We start from the raw sequence: 24804 nt of genomic DNA, 5'->3' as shown, positions 1-24804 counted from the left end.
AATGTGGGGAAAAAGTCTTTTTTTTGGCAATTGTTTAGGTTTGCAAGGGATTCTGGGTAACAGAACCTGGTGGGAGGCAGTCAAGTCACCCCATCCTGGATTCCCCTGGGTGTCTAGTTTTCAAAAATGTATAGGTTTGCTAGGTTTACCCAGGTGCCGGCAGAGCTATGGTTAAAAAACTACAGCTAGGTACTTTGCCTAAAAAGGGTCATTTTTCGCTACAAAATTGAGGTGTGTCCAGGTTACGTTTTGCGCCGTTTCCTGTCGCGGGCACTAGGCTGACCAATACAAGTGAGGTACCATTTTTCTCGAAAGACTTTGGGGAACGCGGGGTGGGTGGAAATTTGTGGATCTACGCAGATTCCAGAACTTTCCACCAGAGAAATGTGGGGAAAATGCACTTTTTTGGCAATTTTTTAGGTTTGCAAGGGATTCTGGGTAACAGAACCTGGTGGGAGGCAGTCAAGTCACCCCATCCTGGATTCCCCTGGGTGTCTAGTTTTCAAAAATGTATAGGTTTGCTAGGTTTCCCTAGGTGCCGGCAGAGCTATGGTTCAAAAACTACAGCTAGGCACTTTGCTAAAAAAGGGTAATTTTGCATTGTGAAAATGTGGTGTGTTCACGTTGGGTTTTGAGCCATTTCCTGTCGTGGGCACTATGCCTACCCCTACAAGTGAGGTACCATTTTTATCGGGAGACTTAGGGTAATTCATATTTGTAAAGGAACTGTTATTACCTATTGACTTTCGATGCATTTCTGCCTTCCAAATGAAACACATTATGTAAAAAAGAAGCCTTTCTAAAAAATGACTGATAATTCTCATGCTAGTATGAGTATTCCCAAATTCGGAAATGTGCAAATATCTATTGTTTCTAAACTCTATATTTTGTTCCCATTTCAGAAATACATAGGTGTCTTTCATACCGATTTTTCCATGTACACATTTTTACAGAATAATTACTATATACCCGGTACATAATAAAAAACCATTGCAAGTTGCTGCTCAGTTTTTGGCTCTGGGTTTGTCGGGTTCTTAGTGAACCTACAAGTCCTATATATCCCCACAACCAGTAATGTCCAGCGGATGTAACGGTACATTGCTTTCATAGAGCTGTCATTATTACAAGAAGTTACAGGTGAAAATGTTGACACAAAAGGCGCTTTTTTTCAACAAATTTTCAATTTATCCTATATTTAACTGTTAGTTTCTATAAAGAAACCTTGATGGATCTACACAAATGACCCCTTGCTGAATTCAGAATTTTGTCTACTTCTTTAAAATGTATAGCTTTCCAGGATCCATTATTGCTTTTGTTCCCATTTCTACCATTAACTGGAAGGAGGTCGAAAGCACAAAAAATAGCAAAAATATGCTATGTCCCAGAAAAATGCCAAAACTGTGTAAAAAATGTTGGGTTTCTGACAAAAGTCTGGTATCCCCTAAAAGCTGGGAAAATGGTGATTTCAGCCCCACAAACCCTATTTTGATAACACTTGCAGGGAAAAACCCAGAAGCTTTCATTTGAAGCCCGTTTTTCCCATTTTCCCCCCAAAAAACTAAGTTTTTCTGTATTTTGGCTCATTTCTGTGACCCCTCCAAGGGAATCCACAAACCCTGAGTACCTTCAGAATCCCCATGATGTTGGAAGAAAAGGACGCAAATTTGGCATGGATACCTTATGTGGTCAAAAAGTTACAGGGGCCTCAGCGCGCACTACCCCAAATAGCCAAAAAAGGGCGTGGCACAGGAGGGGAAAAGGCCTGGCAGAGAAGGGGTTAAACAAGAAAGAAAACACAAACAAATTGCAACTAAATACAAAACTAGAACTACAAAACAACAGCAGTAACTAAAGACATAATTCTATTGCCAAACGTTAAACTGAACAACTATATAAAACCATACAGACCAGTCAGTACACTGTTAGACTCATGGTTGCTCCCAAAAATTCTTTTGAGTGTGATACAGTCTGAAACATGTGGGCACACACAGCCCAAGATTAGAAGGACAATCGGCACAGTGCAAACGACCCTCCTTCCGCACACCTCTTCGCAAGCAGACTCTACATCTCTTACAGGGATTGTTTTTTTTGGGCGCGGGAGGAATAAAATCAGGAAAGTGGCGATCTTTCAGTCTAGCCACATCCTCCACCACTCCAACTCTAGGAACACTTGCCTGTTCCACAACAAGAAGGCTGCCTATCACAGACTCCTGAAACTGAACAAAAGTCAACTTTGATGCAGGAGAACACTCCTTGAACACAACAAAAGCATTGCAAGTTGCCAAATTGAAGAGATGGATGGCCAACTTCTTATACCAAATGTTAGTCTTACGAATAGCAGTGTAAGGTTCCAACCTCTGATCTACTCTATCAACACCACCCGAGTGCTTATTGTAGTCTAAAATGCACACAGGTTTGCGCAATTCAGCAATCTGACCCCAAACAGCCACAGGTGAAGTACTCTCATCATGGATGGTAGTCAACATTTACAGAGCTATGGTTAAAAAACTACAGCTAGGTACTTTGCCTAAAAAGGGTCATTTTTCGCTACAAAATTGAGGTGTGTCCACGTTACGTTTTGCGCCGTTTCCTGTCGCGGGCACTAGGCTGACCAATAGAAGTGAGGTACCATTTTTCTCGGAAGACTTTGGGGAACGCGGGGTGGGTGGTAATTTGTGGATCCACGCAGATTCCAGATCTTTCCACCAGAGAAATGTGGGGAAAATGCGTTTTTTTGGCAATTTTTAAGGTTTGCAAGGGATTCTGGGTAACAGAACCTGGTGGGATGCAGTCTAGTCACCCCATCCTGGATTCCCCTGGGTGTCTAGTTTTCAAAAATGTATAGGTTTGCTAGGTTTCCCTAGGTGCCGGCAGAGCTATGGTTCAAAAACTACAGCTAGGCACTTTGCCAAAAAAGGGTCATTTTTCACAGCTAAATTGAGGTGTGTCCACGTTGTGTTTTGCGCCGTTTCCTGTCGCGGGCACTAGGCAGACCCACACAAGTGAGGTACCATTTTTCTCGGAAGATTTTGGGGAACGCGGGGTGGGTGGAAATTTGTGGATCCATGCAGATTCCAGAACTTTCCACCAGAGAAATGTGGGGGAAAAGTGTTTTTTTGGGCAATTTTTTTGGTTTGCAAGGGATTCTGGGTAACAGAACCTGGTGGGAGGCAGACAAGTCACCCCATCCTTGATTCCCCTGGGTGTCTAGTTTTCAAAAATGTATAGGTTTGCTAGGTTTCCCTAGGTGCCGGCAGAGCTAGGGTTAAAAAACTACAGCTAGGCACTTTGCTAAAAAAGGGTAATTTTGCATTGTGAAAATGTGGTGTGTTCACGTTGGGTTTTGAGCCATTTCCTGTCGTGGGCACTATGCCTACCCCTACAAGTGAGGTACCATTTTTATCGGGAGACTTAGGGTAATTCAGATTTGTAAAGGAACTGTTATTACCTATTGACTTTCGATGCATTTCTGCCTTCCAAATGAAACACATTGTGTAAAAAAGAAGCCTTTCTAAAAAATGACTGATAATTCTCATGCTAGTATGAGTATTCCCAAATTCGGAAATGTGCAAATATCTACTGTTTCTAAACTCTATATTTTGTTCCCATTTCAGAAATACATAGGTGTCTTTCATACCGATTTTTCCATGTACACATTTTTACAGAATAATTACTATATACCCGGTACATAATAAAAAACCATTGCAAGTTGCTGCTCAGTTTTTGGCTCTGGGTTCGTCGGGTTCTTGGTGAACCTACAAGTCCTATATATCCCCACAACCAGTAATGTCCAGTGGATGTAACTGTACATTGCTTTTGAAGAGCTGTCATAATTACAAGAAGTTACAGGTGAAAATGTTGACACAAAAGGCGCTTTTTTTCAACAAATTTTCAATTTATCCTATATTTAACTGTTAGTTTCTATAAAGAAACCTTGATGGATCTACACAAATGACCCCTTGCTGAATTCAGAATTTTATCTACTTCTCCAAAATGTATAGCTTTCCAGGATCCATTGTTGCTTTTGTTCCCATTTCTACCATTAACTGGAAGGAGGTCGAAAGCACAAAAAATAGCAAAAATAAGCTATGTCCCAGAAAAATGCCAAAACTGTGTAAAAAATTTTAGGTTTCTGACAAAAGTCTGGTATCCCCTAAAAGCTGGGAAAATGGTGATTTCAGCCCCACAAACCCTTTTTTGATAACACTTGCAGGGAAAAACCCAGAAGCTTTCATTTGCAGCCCGTTTTTCCCATTTTCCCCCCAAAAAACTAAATTTTGCTGTATTTTGGCTCATTTCTGTGACCCCTCCAAGGGAATCCACAAACCCTGAGTACCTTCAGAATCCCCATGATGTTGGAAGAAAAGGACGCAAATTTGGCATGGATACCTTATGTGGTCAAAAAGTTACAGGGGCCTCAGCGCGCACTATCCAAATAGCCAAAAAAGGGCGTGGCACAGGAGTGGAAAAGGCCTGGCAGCGAAGGGGTTAAACAAGAAAGAAAACACAAACAAATTGCAACTAAATACAAAACTAGAACTACAAAAACAACAGCAGTAACTAAAGACATAATTCTATTGCCAAACGTTAAACTGAACAACTATATAAAACCACACAGACCAGTCAGTACACTGTTAGACACATGGTTGCTCCCAAAAATTCTTTTGAGTGTGATACAGTCTGAAACATGTGGGCACACACAGCCCATGATTAGAAGGACAATCGGCACAGTGCACACGACCCTCCTTCCGCACACCTCTTCGCAAGCAGACTCTACATCTCTTACAGGGATTGTTTTTTTTTGGGCGTGGGAGGAATAAAATCAGGAAAGTGGCGATCTTTCAATCTAGCCACATCCTCCACCACTCCAACTCTAGGAACACTTGCCTGTTCCACAACAAGAAGGCTGCCTATCACAGACTCCTGAAACTGAACAAAAGTCAACTTTGACGCAGGAGAACACTCCTTGAACACAACAAAAGCATTGCAAGGTGCCAAATTGAAGAGATGGATGGCCAACTTCTTATACCAAATGTAAGTCTTACGAATAGCAGTGTAAGGTTCCAACCTCTGATCTACTCTATCAACACCACCCAAGTGCTTATTGTAGTCTAAAATGTACACAGATTTGCGCAATTCAGCAATCTGACCCCAAACAGCCACAGGTGAAGTACTCTCATCATGGATGGTAGTCAACATTTACACATCCCCCCTGTCCACAAATTTCACAGCTAGTAGTTCATCACTACACAAGGAACTGCACTGTCCTCGCTGAAGTTTTTTGCAAACAAGCTCTTTTGGATAACCTTTACGGTTACAGCAGATTGTGCCACAAGGAAAAGTGTCCACTTTGAACAATTCCTTAAACAATTGCACAGCAGTGTAGAAGTTACCAAGGTACAAATGGTGGCCTCTGCTAAACAGTCCTCTAGCAAGATCCCACACAATTTTCTCTGAAACTCCAAAAGTGGACAGGCAACCTGGGGGGTCAATAGGGGAATCCCTACCAGTGTACACATGGAAATTAAAAACATATCCTGTCCTACTCTCAGACAACATATACAGCTTAATTCCAGAACGTGTACTGCCTAAAAACCAAATGGCCCTTGAACAGGACCAAAGACTCATCAATAGATATTTATTTCCCTGGAGTATAGATCTCTGAAAATCAATCTACAAAGTGAATAAGAACAGGCCGAATCTTAAAAAGACGGTCATAGTCAGGGTGCTCTCATGGCAATGCCAAAGCATTATCAACAAAATGCAGCATCTGAAGCAAAAGTAAATACCAATCATGAGTCATAATTGCAGGAAATATGGCCGTTGCCATCAAGGGACTGGTAGACCAATATGAAGCCATGGACGGCTTCCTTATCAAACCCATCAATAAAGTCAAACCCAAAAACGTATCCACTGGGTAGCTCTAGAGTGGGGCCTAAGTCTGGCACTGTTCTCTCTCAAAACCGTTCAGCATACAAATTAATCTGCTCAACAATCTAACCCAAAAATACATCATCCATAAACAACTGAAAAAACTGTATAGGCAAGAAATGTTCACAAACCACTCTACACCCTGCCGCACCACTAAAGGCAGGCAACACCGGCTGCACCATGTTTGGATCAACCCAGAGTCCAGCACTTCCAGTAGGAAGTCTAGCAGCCTCAGGCTGCAATCCAGATGCCTCTTGCACCATCGGCACAGCAGTGTCCTCCTCTAAAACAGGCACTTTGTCCGCACTGAGAGTAGCTTCATCCACACCGAGAGTAGTTTCAATGGCACTGAGACTAGCTTCATCATCCGATGATTCCATGTGGAGAGAAAACTCACTGCCTGAATGTTCCCCTCGCTCCTCTCCCTCAGGCACACTGTCAGTCTCATAATCCTGCTCAGAGAAAGATTCAAAAAGCATACCAACCACCTGCTGAGCAGTCATTCTATGGCTAGCCATAATGCTTACTAATAAAGGTAACTTGTCAAAAAAGTCAACAACAACAAACCCTTTGTAAAAAAAGAAATAAACAAAATATATCTTTATCACAAAAACCTATATACTCCAACACTATACCACTCACTTGACAGACGCCGCTAGACTCACCACCACCTACTCTGCACAGAGACAGTAAGGATCAACAATATCCCACTAAAAAAGAAAAAGAAAAAAAAATTACACATATGACAATGCAAAATACATCGCAAAGAATTTCATGCTCGGAACACTAACAAATATGCTGCCATTATGACACCACTTAAAAAAAAAATCATTCATACACGACAATAATACTCATTTGGAGTAAACACACCAAAAATGTTTTAAATGCAATTACGCAAAACTGCAGAACAACCACTGCCAAAACCGCAAACAGGAATCAATAGCATAACACTAGAATAAAAAGGAGAAAAAAACATTACAATCACATATGCAAATAATGCACCAGCCTAGTTTGCACACAATCCACCAACCAAGCTAAGGGGTAGGTGGGCCTAACAGTATAAATATAATCTTCACCCCCGTAAAAGGGGAGCAACCCTTGCCCAAGAGGCCACTCCCCAACACCAAAATTAAAAAAACCCTGGTGTCTAGTGGCTTCTGTCCCCCTTGGGGGCAGATGGGCATAAAAACATACTGCTGATCTGTTACCCAAAGAGGGCAGAAGTGGCCCCAATCATTCTCCCATAAAGGGGAGCGACACTGGCCCAAAGGGCTGCTCCCCAACATAACAAAAAACAATCCCTGGCGGCCTAGTGGCCATATAAAAAACAAATCTGCCGATCTGCCCCCCCAATGGCCAAATTAATGCTCTCCAAAGGGGAGCGAGCCTTGCCTAAGGGGCCACTCCCCACAAATTAATCCCTGGTGGTCTAGTGGGCCGCTAAATAAAAAATGGTGAAATTTGCCCCCCTAGGGGGGGAATAGACAGCAAAAAAACATTGCCCCCAAGGGGGAGCGACCCTTGCCCAAGGGGCCACTCCCCACAAATTAATCTCTGGTGGTTTAGTGGGCAACTACATACAAAATGGCGAGATCTGCCCCCCTAGGGGGACGCAGACAGCCAAAAACATTGCCCCCAAGGGGGAGTGGCCCCTCGGGCAAGGGGCCACTCCCCACAAAATAATCCCTGGTGGTCTAGTGGGTCACTAAATAAATAAATAGGGCAGGATCTGGCCCCACAGGGGGCAGACAGCCAAAAACAACGCCCCCAAGGGGAGCAACCCTTGCCCAAGAGGCCACTCCCCATAATTATATCCCTGGTGGTCTAGTGGGCCACTTTATTTTAAAGAAAATGTTGCGATTTGCTCCCTAGGGGGGCAGACACAGCCAAAACAAATTGCCCCCAAACAGGGGAGCGACCCTTACCCAAGGGGCCGCTCCCCACAAACAGTTAATCAGTTTCCATAAAAAAAAATCCCTGGTGTCTAGTGGGCATTCCTGCTGCACAATCGCAAGATCGTGCAGCAGGAATGCTCAAAAGAGGCATCAGGAGAAAGGAAAACCCTTTCCTTTCCCCTGATGCCTCTTTTTTAAATTGCCTCCCTCCCTTGAGGAGAAACTTACCTCCGTGTTCTCCAACGTGCTGGAAGCAAATGGCTTCCAGCGCGTTGGGAATCCCTCAATGACGTCAGCGTGCCTCGCGCGCTGATGTCATTGATGATGCGGAAGGGGGGTCGGGGGAGGCAGGGGAAGGGCTTCCCCTGCCAATCCCCGGTGGGGGCACGTACATGGGCAGCTCATGGGGGGAGCTCCAGCCCTTCCCCTGTGGGTGGGTGCTAGGACGGCCGGGAGCCGTCTTGAGCACGGAAGGGGTTAATAGATTCCTTGTCGCTGGTGAGGGTGTTCCGGACAACAGGAACATGTCATATCAGTTGTGGTTCCTTTCTGACCATGCGACGCAGCTCTTGGAGTGTGGGATGTGGGGGCTGTGCCCTGCTGTTCCATTATGGAGATTCAGACCTGAATATTTGGGAGATCCCAAATATGCCATGGATATGCAGAAGGTGCTGGAGGGCTTTTTCTGGACCAATTGGGGATCGACCAATGCACATGGGATGGAATGGGAGGCATTAAAATGTTTGTCAGAGGGGCTGGCCTGGGTAAGCCCTATGGCTTCAGAAAAAAGCTAGAGTGGTGGGTGAGATGGAACTGGGTGAGATGGAATCGCGGCTAGTTGAGTTACAGAGTCAAACGCAGGGAAGGAAAGAAGATGATGCAGCACTGTCAGAGGCACATAGGACTGCGATGAAGATCTGGGACAGGCTGGACAGTATTGTCCAAAAAGAGTATCTCCAACCTGACCAATCTCCCTCCTATACAGGGAGGGAGATTGGTCAGGGCTCATGCTTTCTTGGTTGCTTAGAAGGGAGCTCCCTCCCCCTACAATCTTTACCCTCTGAGCCCCTGACAGCATGATAAATGTGGGCTAGTCAGCCGTGGTGGGATGGTTGCATGCTCACCTTGCTGGTATCTACTCTGCCCCACTATGAGGGATGGCCTCAACAGTTACCGACTTCCTAGTGCAGGTAGCATTGCAGCGTCTAACAGCAGAGCAGGCAGAGGGTTTGGGTGGGGACACAACACTAGTTCACCTGTTAGAGACACTTTGAGAGATTACCAGGGGGAAATGTCTGGGACCTGACAGGCTCCCAGTGGAATATTACCAGGTGCGTGTCCTCACATTTCTCCCAACACTGTTGAAAACCCTCTTAGAGTCCCAAAACAAGGGTGAGCTGCCATTGCATATGCGGAAAGCAATTATTATCAGGCACCCTAAGCCAGGTAAGGACCCTGTGGATCCAGGTTCATAGAGCCCTTGTCCATGTTGAAAGTAGATGTGAAACTGCTAGCGAAGGTGTTGACGTTGAGGCTGGGAAGGGTTATTGCGCATCTGGTGGGGTATGACCAGTGTTGTTTTGTCCCGGGACGGGTTACTAATTGAACCTTGTGCGACTGGCTTATCCAATGCATGCAATGCAGTAGTCCCCAATTGATGCTGAATTGGTGTCATTGGGAATCGAGAAGGCCTTTGACACCCTGCATGGTCATATTTGTGGGAGGTCTTGAGGAGTATGGGGTTGCGTTCCTAGTTTGTGACATGTGTCCGGTTGTTCTATTCTTTGCCCATGCGATTGGGGCCTCAGGTGTCTGAACCATACTGTATTGAAAGGGGCACTTCACAGGGCTGTCCCTTTTCCCCGCTATTGTTAGTGCTTGCTATGAAGCCACTCACTAAATTTCTAAGGGAGCAGCTGTCTGATTGGAGTGTTTCAATAGGGAAAGGTTATCATGTTGTCTCCATGTACGTGAATGTCATGCTTGTATATTTGAAGGACACGGCATACTCCATCCCATTCCTGATGCGACTGCAGGAGCAGTTTAGTGGAGGGTCCGGGTTGTGAGTCCATCGCCATAAGACGGTTCTTTACCCTCTGGAAAGACTGGTGGGTAGAGAGGTGTTCCATCTTCCGGATGTGGCAATGACATGGGAAACACATAGTTTTCTGTATTTAGGTATTCAGATTACCCACAATAGCGGACTCCAGTATGCTCTAAATATGGGGAAAATATTGAAGGGATTGCAGTATTCTTGTACCACGCTGCTATTAATAGTCATGGGTAGGGTGGCCCTGTGCAAAAGGGTTCTCCTCCCCTGCTGCCTCTCGATGCAGATTTCCTTCTGGTCATTGCCCTCCAGCTTGTTTAAATGAGTCGATAAACTACTAGTGCAATTGATGTGGGTAGGGAAGAGGAGCCAGGTGAGACTCGACATGCCAAAGTTGGATTTGAGTGAGGGCGGACTGGAGCTTCCTGATTTGCATTTGTATTATGTGTCTGGTCTTCTGCAGTATGCGGCGATGTTGTGCGATGGGGACCAAACTGGGGGAAAAAACTTGTTAGCACGAACTGCGTTGATGATCAGCTTCCCCAGTTGCTGATGTGCAGCAGGGATCTGCTGCCAGACACCCCCTTCTGCGTTGCGAATGTGGCTAGGGCATGGGGCATGGTGGTTAGTACGGTTATTAAGAGGGTGCCCTATGACCCACTCCTACTGCAATGGTGGTTGTGCCCCTTCGGGCATATCCATGAGGCCATGAATGTTGAGGGCTGGATCACAGGGGTATGCAAGAGGGCGGGTGATCTGTATATGAATGGTAACTTCATGGACTTAACAGAGATAAAGACCCACTACGGGGTCGACGGCCGTAATTTCCTACAGTATGCTAGCATCTCAAGCACTGTGTGAGGGATTTGGCCCAACTTTCTGGAGGAGCATCAATGATCACATGTCCTTGGGGTCATCCTGGAATGTGGCACTGAAAGCGGATAGGATGACATTTGTGGCAAGGGGAGGAGACCTGGAATAGAGAGGTAGATATTCCACTGACGAATGGAGAATGGCGTTGGGTGCATGCACAAATGCGTGATGTAGCAAGCAATATCCACTTTAAATTAGTGCATTTTTATTTTCTTCATCAGGCCTATCTGACCCCGGCAGGCTACATAGAGCAAACCCAGTGAGAATACTGAGATGCATTAGATGTGGAATGACAAACGCAGATTATTGCCATGTGGCTTGGCGTTGTGCACAGCTTCCGCCATAAAGGGGTGAGGTGTATGGGGTAATATGTAGAGTGACCAGAGTAGCAGTGGAGATGACAGTCCCTCATTACATTCTGGGTTTTCTGTGCACCCCCCAGAAGGAGTGTAAGATGAGGTATAAATTTACTCAGCTTGACCTGCTATTGGCACATCCTTCTATAGCTATACATTGGTCTAGCCCCATACTCCCAGATAACTATTTCACCTATTTTCTCTAGACTCTTTTCCTATACTTTTGTCTTTAATCTGTGTTATCAATGTTTATTACTTTGAATTGATTTTGTAATATGAATGTATGAATTGTAACTCACTATTTGACTATTCTAATATGTCACTATTTGACTATTAGATATATGACTCTATTAAGTAAAACATTTTGAAGAATAATACCATCCTGCGATTTTCCTTGATTCTGCACAGCAATACCTTTACAGTTGTCAATAAATGATTGCATAGTTAGCGGCCAGGGAACATGAAATAATCACAGAAGGCACGTTATTCTGCCAGAGACCACAAATAATAAGTGGTTTGTTATTTAAGTCAGCTCATCTGTCCTGCTAGAGCTTTTCTCCTTTATCATATGTTTTGTGGCATAGCCCAGGTGCTAGAGGGTTATTAGGTCCCCCCTACTTTTTTGTACCTATTATATCAGGCATGACATCTTCTATGATATCATTGATAATATCACTGCTACATTTGCAGTGAAAGTATTGTTGAGAAATATGTGCATGGTGAGGATGAGAGTTATCCTTACCATAGGGCTTGAGTTATAGTTACTTGAGATACTTATAACTGCTGAATTTCTATTGTATTGTGTGTGTAAAATCTGAACCTGAATAGAACCTAACTGTAACCTTATATATTACAGAGTGGCAGAGGTGACCAGAGATGGGTATTTCTCTGATTTTTGTCCACTAATATATTTGCACCCATTCAGGCAGCCTTTTCGAATCAGTTGTTATGAAATGAATCGGCTGTTGGACTCTGACTTTGGGGGCCTGTAGCAGGCACGCCTACACACAGAGCCTTCCGAATCAGGCCCATGGGGGTACCCAAGGGACCCCCCTGTTAAACCATGCAGTGTGGCCTGCCACAGGGTGCAAGGTTTTCCCCAACCACCCCTTTTTTCAATGGGAGCATGTGTTTTCTTTCAGAACACAGGCTCCCATTGAAGTGAATTGGATTCCGACTGAATCGTATCCAGAGGCATCCGTATGCATCAACATCGCTCGGTCGGACTCCCACGATCGAGTCGTTTGGAAAGCATTCCAGAACCGATTTGGTCTGAATGCTTTCCTAAAAAAATTGAAATCGACCTTTAAGTGTTTTTAAAGTTATAAGGTTAAGTAAATTAGTGATATCTTGTAGTTCAATACTACTAAAAGTAGCAAGGAAGCCCAAAAAATAAACTAGACCTCATATGTAACTTTTAAGATTTAGTACATGAACAACTGAAAGACCCCTTTATGGTTGCATGTAAACTTATAAACAAATACATAACAAATAGAATACATCTCAGTCTACATATGTTTTCTTTTCACGCTCTCTGGATCACAAAAAAAACAGTTTTAACTAGCCAAACGAAAACCATCTGTCTTATATGTACCTGGGCAACAAAATAAAAAGAAAATTCCTAGCAGTGAGCCACACAAACTATTATTTAGTGGACTTGATATTTGCCCACTAGGAAAACAATAATCTTAAATTTTACAGCAATACCAATGATTGCCTTTCATTCACTTTGGGATCCATATGTTGCACAATCCTACTAAAAGTAGCAGGGATGCCCAAAAATGAACTAGAGTACATGTTAAAATTTCAGGTTTACTACATGAACAACTGAAAGACCAATTTATTGGCACATGCTAATGAAAACCTATAAACAAACACATAACAAATAGAATACATCTTAAATTACAAAAGTTTTCTTTGCATGCTCTCTGACTCACAAAATAAAACTGTGGCCAACAAGCCAAACAAAAAAACATCTTCCTTATGTGCTCCTGTGCAACAAAATGGAAAAGTGACCTATCAGTGAGCTACACAAACTACTATATGGTGTACATGATAATTGGCCACTAGGAGCAGCAAATAATCTTAATTTTTATAAGATAAATGATTGGTTTTCCTTCACTTTGGGCTTCATATTTAGCACAATCTACTAAAAGTAGCAAGTAAACCCACCAAATCAACTAGACTGTTTAAATTGTTTAAAGTTTCAGAATTACTACATGAAGAACTTAAAGACATATTTATGTTGACATAATTATGTAAATATTTAAACAAATATGTAAAAAACACAATAGATAAAAAAAAGAAATCACATTAAATATAATTGCCACTCTAGTTATAGTTAGAATTCACAAAGTTATGAATTCCTTGGATAAGAGATCCGTAATAACTCTCCGCCCATTTGACGAATCACCACAAAACTTTCCAGTCCTTTAGCATTTTCTACATTTTGAGATAATGTACATTTTTGTGGTGAATGGTTTAAGGTGTGGAAAGATAAAATGGGGTCCCAAAACACATTTTTCCACCATTGCATTTTCCATTGACTATTGTATTTGATATAGCATGAAAATGGCTGAATGGATTTACATGAAATTTGGCAGGATTATAAAATACTATGCAGAGATGATGTCTTTTAGTACTGCAGTTAAGTACAGTAAGTATTTTTAAAGTTCTAAGGCATTTAAACGTAGTGATATCTGTCACTGCAGTGCTTTTGCTAACCTTAATTTTGTGAACCTGTTGCGATACATTACTTTAAACATATTTACTCTGAATAAATATGACTAAATTCCTCTTCCTATTACTACTTCAATAAAAATGGCAATAGGTAGGGGCCAACTATTTACCTATATCAAAGGATCTAACACTAAACACAGCCAAAGTGTAATAAAAACAATATAGCTGCCTTTTAATTCTCAAAAAAATAGCCATTACTCAATTATATATTGACTTCTCATCGCCATGTACCACGGTATGCTGCAAAGTAGTCACTTATGCCTACCTGTATTATTTGATTGCATTACCCTTGCGTAATTTTTGGAGTTGCTTGGGCCATGCAATACTTAAGTCATGTATACAAAGGAATGCAAGGCCATCATGCGTGGCCCTTTGTTGATTGGTAAATTTGGAGAAACACAGGGAGTGCACTTCACTGTTTTGCATTACTCTGCTCAACACAATCTACGTTGCAGCTAAATGTCAACACCACTGTAGCCCCTCCACTATACCCTATTCCACTCTATGCTACTCCACTGTATGAGACTCCACGCTATGCTATAATGCTGTATGCACCAGCACTATATGTCACTCTAGTCTATGTCACTCCACTGTACACCACTCCACTGGACACTACTCCACTATGCATTATTCCACTATTTGCCATTCTACTGGATGCCACTGTACTCTACTCTATTCCACTATAAGCCACTTGACTCCACAGCACTCCTATGTGTGCTGTTCCACTCTACGCCACTTCTGTTTATGACATTTGACTCCACTCTATGCCACTTCATTCTATTGTATTCGATTGGACCCTACTCCAATGTACACCATTTGAGTCTAAAACACTCCATTATATGCCATTCCACTGCACAACACTCCGCTGTATGCCAATCCACTTCACGCTATTACACATGTCCACTCTACGCCTCTTCAGTGTATACCACTACACTGTATGCCTTATGCTACTCCAGCATATGCAATTCCACTGTACATTATTATCCTGTATGCTACTCCACTCTATGCTATTCCACTGTATGACACTCCACTGTATGCTACTCAACTCTACACCACCCCAGTGTAAACCACTCCACTCTACCCCACTGCATTCTATTCCATTCCATTGAAGACCACACCACTGTACGCCACTCCACCATTTGCTATTACATTCCACCCAATTCCAGTGTACACCACTCCAGTCTATACCACTTCACTGTATGCCACTGCACTCTACTCCACTGCACGCTATTACACTTTACACAACTTTAATGCACACTGCTACACTATACGCTATTACATTCTACGCCGCTCCCCTTTACTCCACTTCAGTCTACGCTACTCCACCCTATGCTATTCCAATTTATGCTACTCTACTCTATGTTACTCCACTCTATGCCACTCCAGTGTACTCTCCTCCACTCTATTTGCTTCCACTCTATACAACCCTGCTAAGCTCTGTGCCAGTCTACTAGACTGTACTCCACTTTATCCTTTTGCATGCCGCTGTCCAAATTTGCACTCAACTCAATGCCCGTACACTCTGTTGTACAACACTCTACTCCATGACAGTTTCCAACACTTTCTGACCTAGCTCTCCAGTCTACTGTATGAGATGCCACTCCAATTTATAACCGTTTCCTTGACTCTACGCAGTGCCACTTTAATGCATGCCACTCTAGGCTAATCCACTGTACACTACTCCACTCTACGCTACTCCACTCTATACCACTCGTTCTATGCTGTTCCACTTTATGCAACTCCACTGTTCTACACTCTATTGTATAGTATTTCACTGTATGCTATCCTACTGCATGCTACTCCATTTTACGGTAATCCATTCTATGCAACTACAGTGTACACCACTCCATTGTATGCCACTTCGTTGTATAAGACTTTCCTCTACTCTATATAACTGCACTCTATAAAAGTCTACCACACTTTATGGCACTCTATGACATTCTACTCCACTCTATCCCTGTACACTCCATTGTCCAACTCTATACTCCACTCTATGCCTGTGCACTCCAATGTATAACACTCTATTCCATTATACACATCTTTCTATACAAAACAGCACTACAATCTACTATACGAGACCAACCCAATTTCTAACAATTTACTACCTACGATATGCCAGTACTCTCCACTCCATACCACTCTACTCTAGAACATACCAATACACTTTATTGAACTTTGTTCCACACTACGTTATACGACTCCACTCTAATATACTTCACTGTACGAGATGTTACCTCACTCTACGGTACGATACAGCAATCCACTCTACACAGCTCCACTGTTTCACACACTACAACTTCACTTTACTTCACTCTACTACATTTATTGCAACTCTCCAACACTTTACTTCCCTTCACTCCACTGTACAACACAGTCTTATACTGTATGTCCCTGTACAACACAATACTCCACTCAACTCTATGATACTCAAGTCCACTAAATGACACTGTACTCAACTCTTTTGTTTGCCACTGCACCCCACTTTACTCCACTGTACTCTGACACAGTACTCCTCTCCACTGCATTTCTACTCCACTGCATGCCACTCTACTCTATGCCGGTAAGTGCCATTGTACTCAATAACACTGTCTGCCATTCCACTGTACAACACTCTATAAGACTGTTCTGCACTGTACACCACTCCACTCTACAAAAACAACTAAACTGCATACCACTCTACTCTAGCCTACACCCCTTTCCAATGCTACACTTTACCGTACAACACAGTACGTACATTTATGACACTTTACTTGACTGTATGCTATGCCACTCCACTCTTCTGCACTCCATGCCACTATAGTATACGAAAGGCTATTCCACTCTATAACATTTTACTCCACTCTACACTACCCCATTCCAGTGTACTCCACTCCAATATACTCCACATTACTACACTATATCCCACCCTACTCCATTGTACTATACTCCGCTTTACACCACTGCACTGTGTGATACTTTACTCCACTGTATAGAACTTCACTCTACTGTACTCTATAACACTCTATGCTTTTCCACTCTGTTCCACTGTGCTACACTGTATGAGACTCAACAGGATGCCATTCAACTTCTCTCTACTATACGCCACTCCACCATATGACACTGCACTTCACTGTACAACACTCTCCTCCACTGTACTCTACGATAATCCACTTGATGATACTCCATTCTGTGACACTCTACCTCAACCTACTCCCCTCTAAAACACTTTTCTCCGCTCTATGACAGCCTACAAATCCCTAATGTACTGTTTGCATGGTATTCCACTGTACATCTCACAGCTCCAGCCTGCGATACTTGACTCCATTATATGAGACATCATGCCACTCCACTTGATAACACTTTACTACACTACACTGCGCTACAACGTGATGCTCTACTCCACTCTACTACACTCGATTAAAATCTACAATACTCCAGTCTATGATAATATACTTTAAAACACTCCTTCATTGAACTGCACGACACTCCACATATCAACTCTCCACTTGCAGCAATGGATTCCACGTCTTGAAACATATAAAAATGTTAAAAACATTGATAATGATAAAAAAAGGTTAAAGCTGAGTTTTAGTTAAGAAAACTTATTTTCCCTATACAAGCCAAGCTTAAACTACACAAAATGTAAAAACATCTAAAGGTATAGTTATAACTTTTATTTACATTTATCCATAACCTTCACATTATCATAAGTAGCAGCCCTCATTACACATTGTTTTCAGCTTGCTAGTCAGACAACACTAACTATAACTTACCACTGAAGGTAAAGTCAGTGCTTAATTTGTAAAATATGAAGTGCAGGTGCTCAAATCATTCAGCTCAAAGCGTATGATTCTGACAATCACATTGCACAAATGGGTGCAATGTCTCATACTTGTATGATTCTCTCATCTTCATTGCTTGATTTTGCTCGCCAGAAAGTGTAATTCATAGTTGTTGAAATGCCACTCATAATTACACTAAATTGACTGCTATTATGAAAATAGCATTCATAGGAATCTGAAACCTTGTCTGCTTTGCGGCGGGTGTCATTGTTAATGTTACTAGGCAAAGGGTGCACACTGCAAGGAGAGCAGAAGGACTTCACTACCTGGCAAATAAAACACAGGCTTATAAGAGAGAGGGTGGCCCTTTAAAAAGTGGTATTGGCATACACAGAAGGTTAATAAAGCTGTTAGAGCAGCATTTCTGCCCAATGACATTATGATGTTCTAAAACAAACAAGGGGAGCAAGGAACAGAAGGCAAAAACCGGAATAGTGGAAACATTGGAATGTTTTAGATCTATACCAGTCGTTACTGGTCATCAGCATTCAATTGTCCTAAAAGGAGCTCCCGACATTCCAGTACGTGGAATTTCATTGTATTAAAAGCAAACTGGGTCAGGATTGGAAAAAAACATTGTATCACCTATACAGAAAATTTTAAATTCCACAGTTTAAAAATGGCTCTATGGAAATTTGAGGCAGCAGAACTGCTGGGCTTGTGGGAATTAGATATAGACTTTACTAGCTTTCAGCTTCAAAGTACCCGAGCCAGACACAAACCAACACACACAGGCAACATGCACATACAACACGCACGCAGCTACCTGTGTGTGGGAGGGAAACCTACCCATAATTGTACACATGCTCCACCTCCACCTCTTTGCATCACCACACCGGAGCACCCCTGGGCCCTCTCCCTCATAGAGACTGAGTAAATCATTTTGGCTTCGGCAGCATATAACACAGGTATAGCTTTGACAACAAGAGCGCAAGCTTCCCTAACGCAAAGAAAAGTTACACAACAAGACTCAGAGAAAGCAGTGGCAGCAGTGGAAGATTCCCAAGTGTGAATCACAAGCTGTGGCCTGCCCCCCACTGCCATGTGCTGCCATCACTAGTTATGTGCATTACTTGCGCTTGCAAACTTTTAAAAGTTATAAATCAATAATGAACATTTCATACATGTGTGTACATAAATACTGCTGCTTGATGCACAGCACTAAACAACACGGCAGTCTTGTCTTGACAGATTACAAACGCACGCATGCATGGCTGAAGCCACCAGGGTTTAAATTTCATCAACTCATCAACTGGGCTGGAGGGCATTTGCATTTGAAGAGAGGATGAGGAACACAACGTTGTATACATTGGGGTGGTTTGTCACCTACAGATTCTTCAAGGAAAAGTGGGCAATTAATCTGGCCCTCACCTCTCAAGGCCCTCCCCAGTATACTTTCTCTCTCTTACTTGCTTCTTTTTATCTCTCTAAATCTCTCACCCCACCCCAGGGCTTTAAGTGGGCTAGGTCTCACCGGTGCTGAGCACATGTAGTTTTTTAAAGGGGGCCTTGAAACAGGTCTCCAGCGGGCTTTGTTTTGTGCCCTGGCACAGTCTGTCGTTTTTTTCCGGACTGCAGTGACAGCAGGCACATCAATGTGTGCGTGCTCACACTGCGCACTTATCACTAGTGGAGAAGTTATGGCATGACATTATACCAGGTGAGCATTCTAGGGGAAAGGAAATCCTTTAAAGAGAGCCATTTTCTCTCTGGATTTCCCTTCACCTTTTGAAACTCAGGAGCAGCAACATTGTCGTGGTGTCACCAGGGCTGTAAATGGAAGCATTTTCAATATTATGTACAAGCCATAGTCGCGGTTAACACCCATTGACAAAGCCAATAGTCCTGACTTGTTGCAGGTATGATGTTACTTGTTGTATCATATATCTGGATGCAATGACAGAAACAGCAAAGTACAAGTCGGGCGGCACACTATGCTAAGCACAGATTTTTAGCATACCTGTTTTTAAGCCATGCCCTTAATTACATTGGCCACACCCCTTAGAGAGACCCCCAGTTTTTTCATCCCACTTAAAGCCCTGCTCCACCCCCTGTCTGCCTTTAACTCTGATTGTCTTTCTCCACCTATCCCTCCCTCAACACCCTGTCTTTCTATTTATCTTCTTCATCTTGCTCTCGGTATCTGACCTCACCTCTCTTTACCTCTTTTTTAGTTCAGAAACAAATTTTATTAAAGGTAAAGGTAAAGAGGTGGCAATATACAATATAGATTATTGATCATAAAACACTATATCACATAAATATTCCAGCATAAAAATACAAGTGAAAAGGGAGCTTAAAGAACCAGAACGAAAAGAACGTCAGGTATAACGCAAACCATATTTAGAAAACACTAGAAAAACATCAAAAAGAGTCATGGGGGTTTAAGCACTTCCTGCTGAGATGGATTAGGCAAAAGGTGTTGCAAAGCACATTTATCAAAACATTTTGTGACAGGTGACCATAACTGAATTCGCTTCATGGCCATTTGTAAAGGAAACAAAAGAAAAGTATCCAGTCTGTGATGATCACATATATCATACCGCCAAGCCTTGTACGAGATCTTTGTGAAGTCTTTCCAGTTCCTCGTTATCTGCTGAAAAGCAACTGCTGTTAGTGAATCAACAATTCTGACATTAAGTTCGCATTTATCCTAGACTGGTGAGAGGCTTCCCAAGAAAATGTCTTTAATAGAGAACGGAATACTGGTGCCAAAAATTAAGTTAATTTGAGACCAGACCTTTTTCCAGAAATTATGTACAAGAGGACATGAAAAAAGCATATGGAACAGATCAGCATCAGAGGATGTGCAGGTCCAACAAGTGCCTTGTACAGTGGGAAATCTTTTATTTAAAATGTGAGGAGATATTAAGAGCCTATTGTAGATGTAAAACAATGTTTGTTTTAAACTGGCTGTTCTGGAGGTTTTGCGTATTTTAGTCCAAATCTTATTCCACAGTGGTAGGGACCATACCACATTAAAGTCTCGTTCCCAGGTGGATTCAGTTGTGGATTTTTGTCTTGAGATACCTCTTGATTGGAGAAGGGCGTACAGAGCAGAGGCTTTAGGTTTAGTACGTAAAAGAATGGATAGGTCAGTAGGTACATCAGCAATATGTGAAGTACTGGAATCACTGGTTAATTGAGCATGTACTCCAAGCACCGTACGACACAGAAGATGGTACTTAGGAAGCAGAGCGGCATGCAAATTATAAGACTGACGAAGCGAATGAAAAGAAACAAATTCATTGTTTGAGAATAATTGATGGACCCAGATCAATCCACGTTGCCTCAAGGACTTCCAATAAAAGGGTCTGTTGTTTATCAATAACATTTTGTTGTGCCAAATGGTGGAGGCTAGAAAGGATTCGAGATTGTCAGGAACTAAAGGGAGTAGAGGGGAAAGAAGTTTGGAAGTAAATTTAAATAGGGGAGTGGAAAGTGTTTGGGGTTTTTGGGAAAAAGAGAGGTATTCTTGAAAGGAAAAAGGGGACAAAAACGAACGTTCAACCGATGCCCATAAGGGACAATCCACCGCAGGGTCCAGTAGCCAATAGGAGGCTTGTCTTAATAAAAAAGCTTTTTGATAGGCAGGAAAATTGGGAAAGTTGACCCCTCCCTCCACTTTAGGACATATTAGCTTGGAAAGAGACATATGTGGTTTTTATTGTTCCATAGAAAGGAAGACAATGTTGAATTGATCGATTTGAATAATTTTGGAGGGATGGGAACCGGAATACTGGAGATAATATATAGAACCATGGGGGAGAGCATCATTTTTATTGTGTATAAACGGCCCCACCAAGAGAGGTACAGTGGGTGCCATTTGGTAGTGAGTTCAGAGAGTTTTTTAATACAATTATTCAGACATAAAGTAACTGTGTCTTTGATTGTGGGTGTGAAATGCAGACCTAAATATTTGATCTGAGAGGATTTCCAAGTAAAATTCGTTGGGGTGAAATCGGCTTTAAAAGTGAATTTAGTCAAAGGTAAGATTTCACACTTATCGCTGTTCAGCTTATACCCTGAAATCAGTGAGAAGGATTGAACTTCCATCAGAAAGGCAGGAACTGATTTGCTAGGGTTCGAAATAAAAAGTAGAATATCATCAGCGTTAGCTGCCAGTTTGACATGAGTTTCAGGGGTCTGAAAGCCGTGTATTTGTGTGTTTTGACGGATCCTTGAGAGAAAGGGCTCAAGGGCTAAATTAAAGAGAAAAGTAGATAGGGGGCAGCCGTGACGCACACCTCTACCAAGGTCGAAAAACGGTGAAATGAGGCCATTAGCACATACAGCGGCACGTGGGCTGGAATAAAGAAACAAGATTAGGGCTATAAACTTTGGACCAAAACCAAACCAATAGAGAATATAGAATAAATATTTCCATTCAACTCTATCGAATGCTTTCTCCGCGTCAAGCGCTACGGCAGCAAGAGGATGTTTAAAATGCGGGGCTTTGGATAAAATATTAAAAAACAGTCTTGTATTGTCATTAATGACTCGCCCTTTCACAAAACCGGATTGCTCCCTACCCAATAAATTTGGTACAATAGGGTCGAGACGAAGGGCTAGTGCTTTAGAAAAAATTTGGTAATCTATGTTAACCAGTGAAATGCGTCTGTAATTCTTACAATATTTCAGATCTTTGCCATCCTTAGGAATCAGACATATATGAGCTTCTGAGAAAGAACCTGACGATTTCCCCGAAGAATTGAAGGAGTTGATCAAAAGATGTAATTTAGGTACTAATAATTTATAGAAATGAAGATAAAATTCGACAGTGAAACCTCTGGTCCAGGTGCCTTATCTTTTTGTAAATGTTGGAGTGCGGCCAAAAGTTCTTGTTGTGTGATGTCTACTTCCAAAGACAGGAAATCGGGGAGGTTTTGCTGGGTTTTGTGTATGTTTGAAAAGAAATTTGAAAAAATATGGTTAGCGGGGTTCGCTTCAGAAGCATACAGTGACTTGTAAAAAAGGGCGAATTCATTCAGAATTTCCGTATCATTAAATTTTAAGATGGAGTTATCATCAAATATAGAATCAATATTGAGTTTGTTTTGTTTAACTTTCAAGTAATTAGCTAAAGTTTTACCGGCCTTAATTTGCCCACCGTAATATTTTGCACTAGACTTCAGGAGGTAAAATGAGGCACTATCGGTTGATTCCTTATTAAATTTTAGTTTTGCTCTAATAAGGGCATCAAGAAGGTCTTTTGAGTTGAATGTATAAAAAGAATGCTCCAAACTCTTAATATCATGAAAGAGGGATTTCGAGCATTTGCGTGCAATATTACGCTTCTTGGTCACAAAACTGATAATAAAATCCCTCGCTGAGACCTTAAAGGCATCCCAAATAGTTGAGAAAGGTAATGAGATAGTATCGTTTATGGAAAAGTATTCATCAAAAAAGGCCGAAAACGAGGAAGAGAATGCAGGATCCAAAAGAAGGGAATTATTGAATCTCCATCTTCGGGGCGCATTGACTTTGGGTAAAATGTCCAAATCAATGGAAACTGGGGCATGATCAGATAACAATATAGGTCCTATTTCTGCATTCAAAAGTGCTTGTGAAAGATGGTGAGAAACGAAAAAGTAATCGATGCATGTTTGAGAATGATGCACAGGGGAGTAAAAAGTGTACTCTCTGGTGGTGGGGTTACACAACCTCCAGAGTTTATGTTGTGTGATAGCATGGATGAAAGATTTATGTGATTTGTTGGGGATAAATGAAACGTTGGAGTTTCGATCAATAAAAGGATCAAAAACCTGATTGCAATCCCCTGCTAGGATAAAATTATCTTCCCTGCAGAGGGCAATCTGTTGGGAAATTGAGAACCAAAAAGAGGAATCACCACCAGTTGGACCATAGACATTTAGGAATGAGACTGGAACATCCTGCAACATCAATTTAACATGAAGCCAGCGACCTTCTACATGAGTGTCTTTTGATATAAATTAGTAATTGAGTGATTTATGACAAAGCATCATGACACCATTACGTTTACCATCACCGTTAGAGTAAAAAACATCTTCTACCCAACCTCTTTTAAGTTTTGACGACTCACTCTCCGTTAGGTGAGTGTCCTGCAAAATACAATATCAGCATGCAACTTAGCTAAGTGGGTTAGAACTCTTTGTCGTTTTATGGGGGAGTTCAGCCCTCTAACATTCCAGGACACTAATTTCAGCTGCATAGTAAAGTAAGAGGACAGAAGACAAAAAAGAAGAGCATGGGAAATGAATAACGACAAATCAATTGAAAGAGAGGGTCAGAGAAGACAGTAAAAGAAAACAAGATCTTGAGTATAATTACCAGGACCCAAGTGCAAGAGAGAAAGAAAATAGAAAACAGTGAAAAAAGATGGACAGTGCTCTAAGGAAGAGCTGAAAAACAGAAGGATGTATAGCTGGAATTATGACGCAAATGAACAAGACAGGAAATTGGTTGTGAGATAAGAGAAGTAGACAACAAGAAAAGTTGAGAAAAAGCCACCTCGAAAAAAAGAAAAAATAGATCAGGAGGAATAACAGGAGGAATTGCACAGAAAAAGAAAGACATAACAATACCGAAAAAGAGAGTAAAAAGAATGCATGAAGGGGAGAAAAACAAGAAAAATACAAAAACAAAAATGACAAAACTATAGGAGGAAAACATACCTACAAAAGGAGAGACCAGATGAAGGCGGGGAGGGGATGGAACCACATGGAATGGACGATACATCCAGGGGTCAGCGAGGCGGAGGGTTGGGAAAACATCAGAAAACAAGGATAGGAGATCTGTGGCAACAAAGCAAAACAAATATTAGAATAGTTTATAAAAACAAGTTCAAACAGCAATAAGTAAGAGCATTAATAAATGAGAACCCAAACAAGAAATTTATGGGGGTGCACTTCTTCAAATATGCCAATAACAGGAGAAAGCAACATTTAAACTGCCAAACAGCGAAATGAGGGGGAGAGAATTCAGCATTTCAAAAGAGAAATATGGCAGTCTTTAAGAAGAAGGTACAAGACCAGAGGAATCCATGTCGGTCGATTTACATGAGTTGATGAAGCTTTGTAGCCGCAGAGGATCTTCATATGTAGTTGTTCTATTGTTGTATTTGACTTTAAAGAGGCAAGGAGTAGGTCAGCTCGCAT

At 42.0% G+C, this 24804-nt stretch overlaps 1 long non-coding RNA gene across 1 annotated transcript in view; it reads right to left on the bottom strand.

Moving 5' to 3' along the window:
* LOC146809850 (uncharacterized) overlaps positions 1 to 24804 on the bottom strand; it is a 102221-nt gene that overhangs the window by 34717 nt on the left and 42700 nt on the right. Inside the window, exon 3 of the long non-coding RNA XR_014966493.1 lies at positions 24322 to 24441. This is a non-coding gene — a long non-coding RNA (uncharacterized LOC146809850). The remainder of the gene's footprint in view (positions 1 to 24321; positions 24442 to 24804) is intronic.

Source organism: Triturus cristatus, chromosome 7 (assembly GCF_964204655.1).
Source record: "Triturus cristatus chromosome 7, aTriCri1.1, whole genome shotgun sequence".
Lineage (NCBI taxonomy): Eukaryota > Metazoa > Chordata > Amphibia > Caudata > Salamandridae > Triturus > Triturus cristatus.
This window is presented reverse-complemented; position numbering and strand designations above follow the sequence as displayed.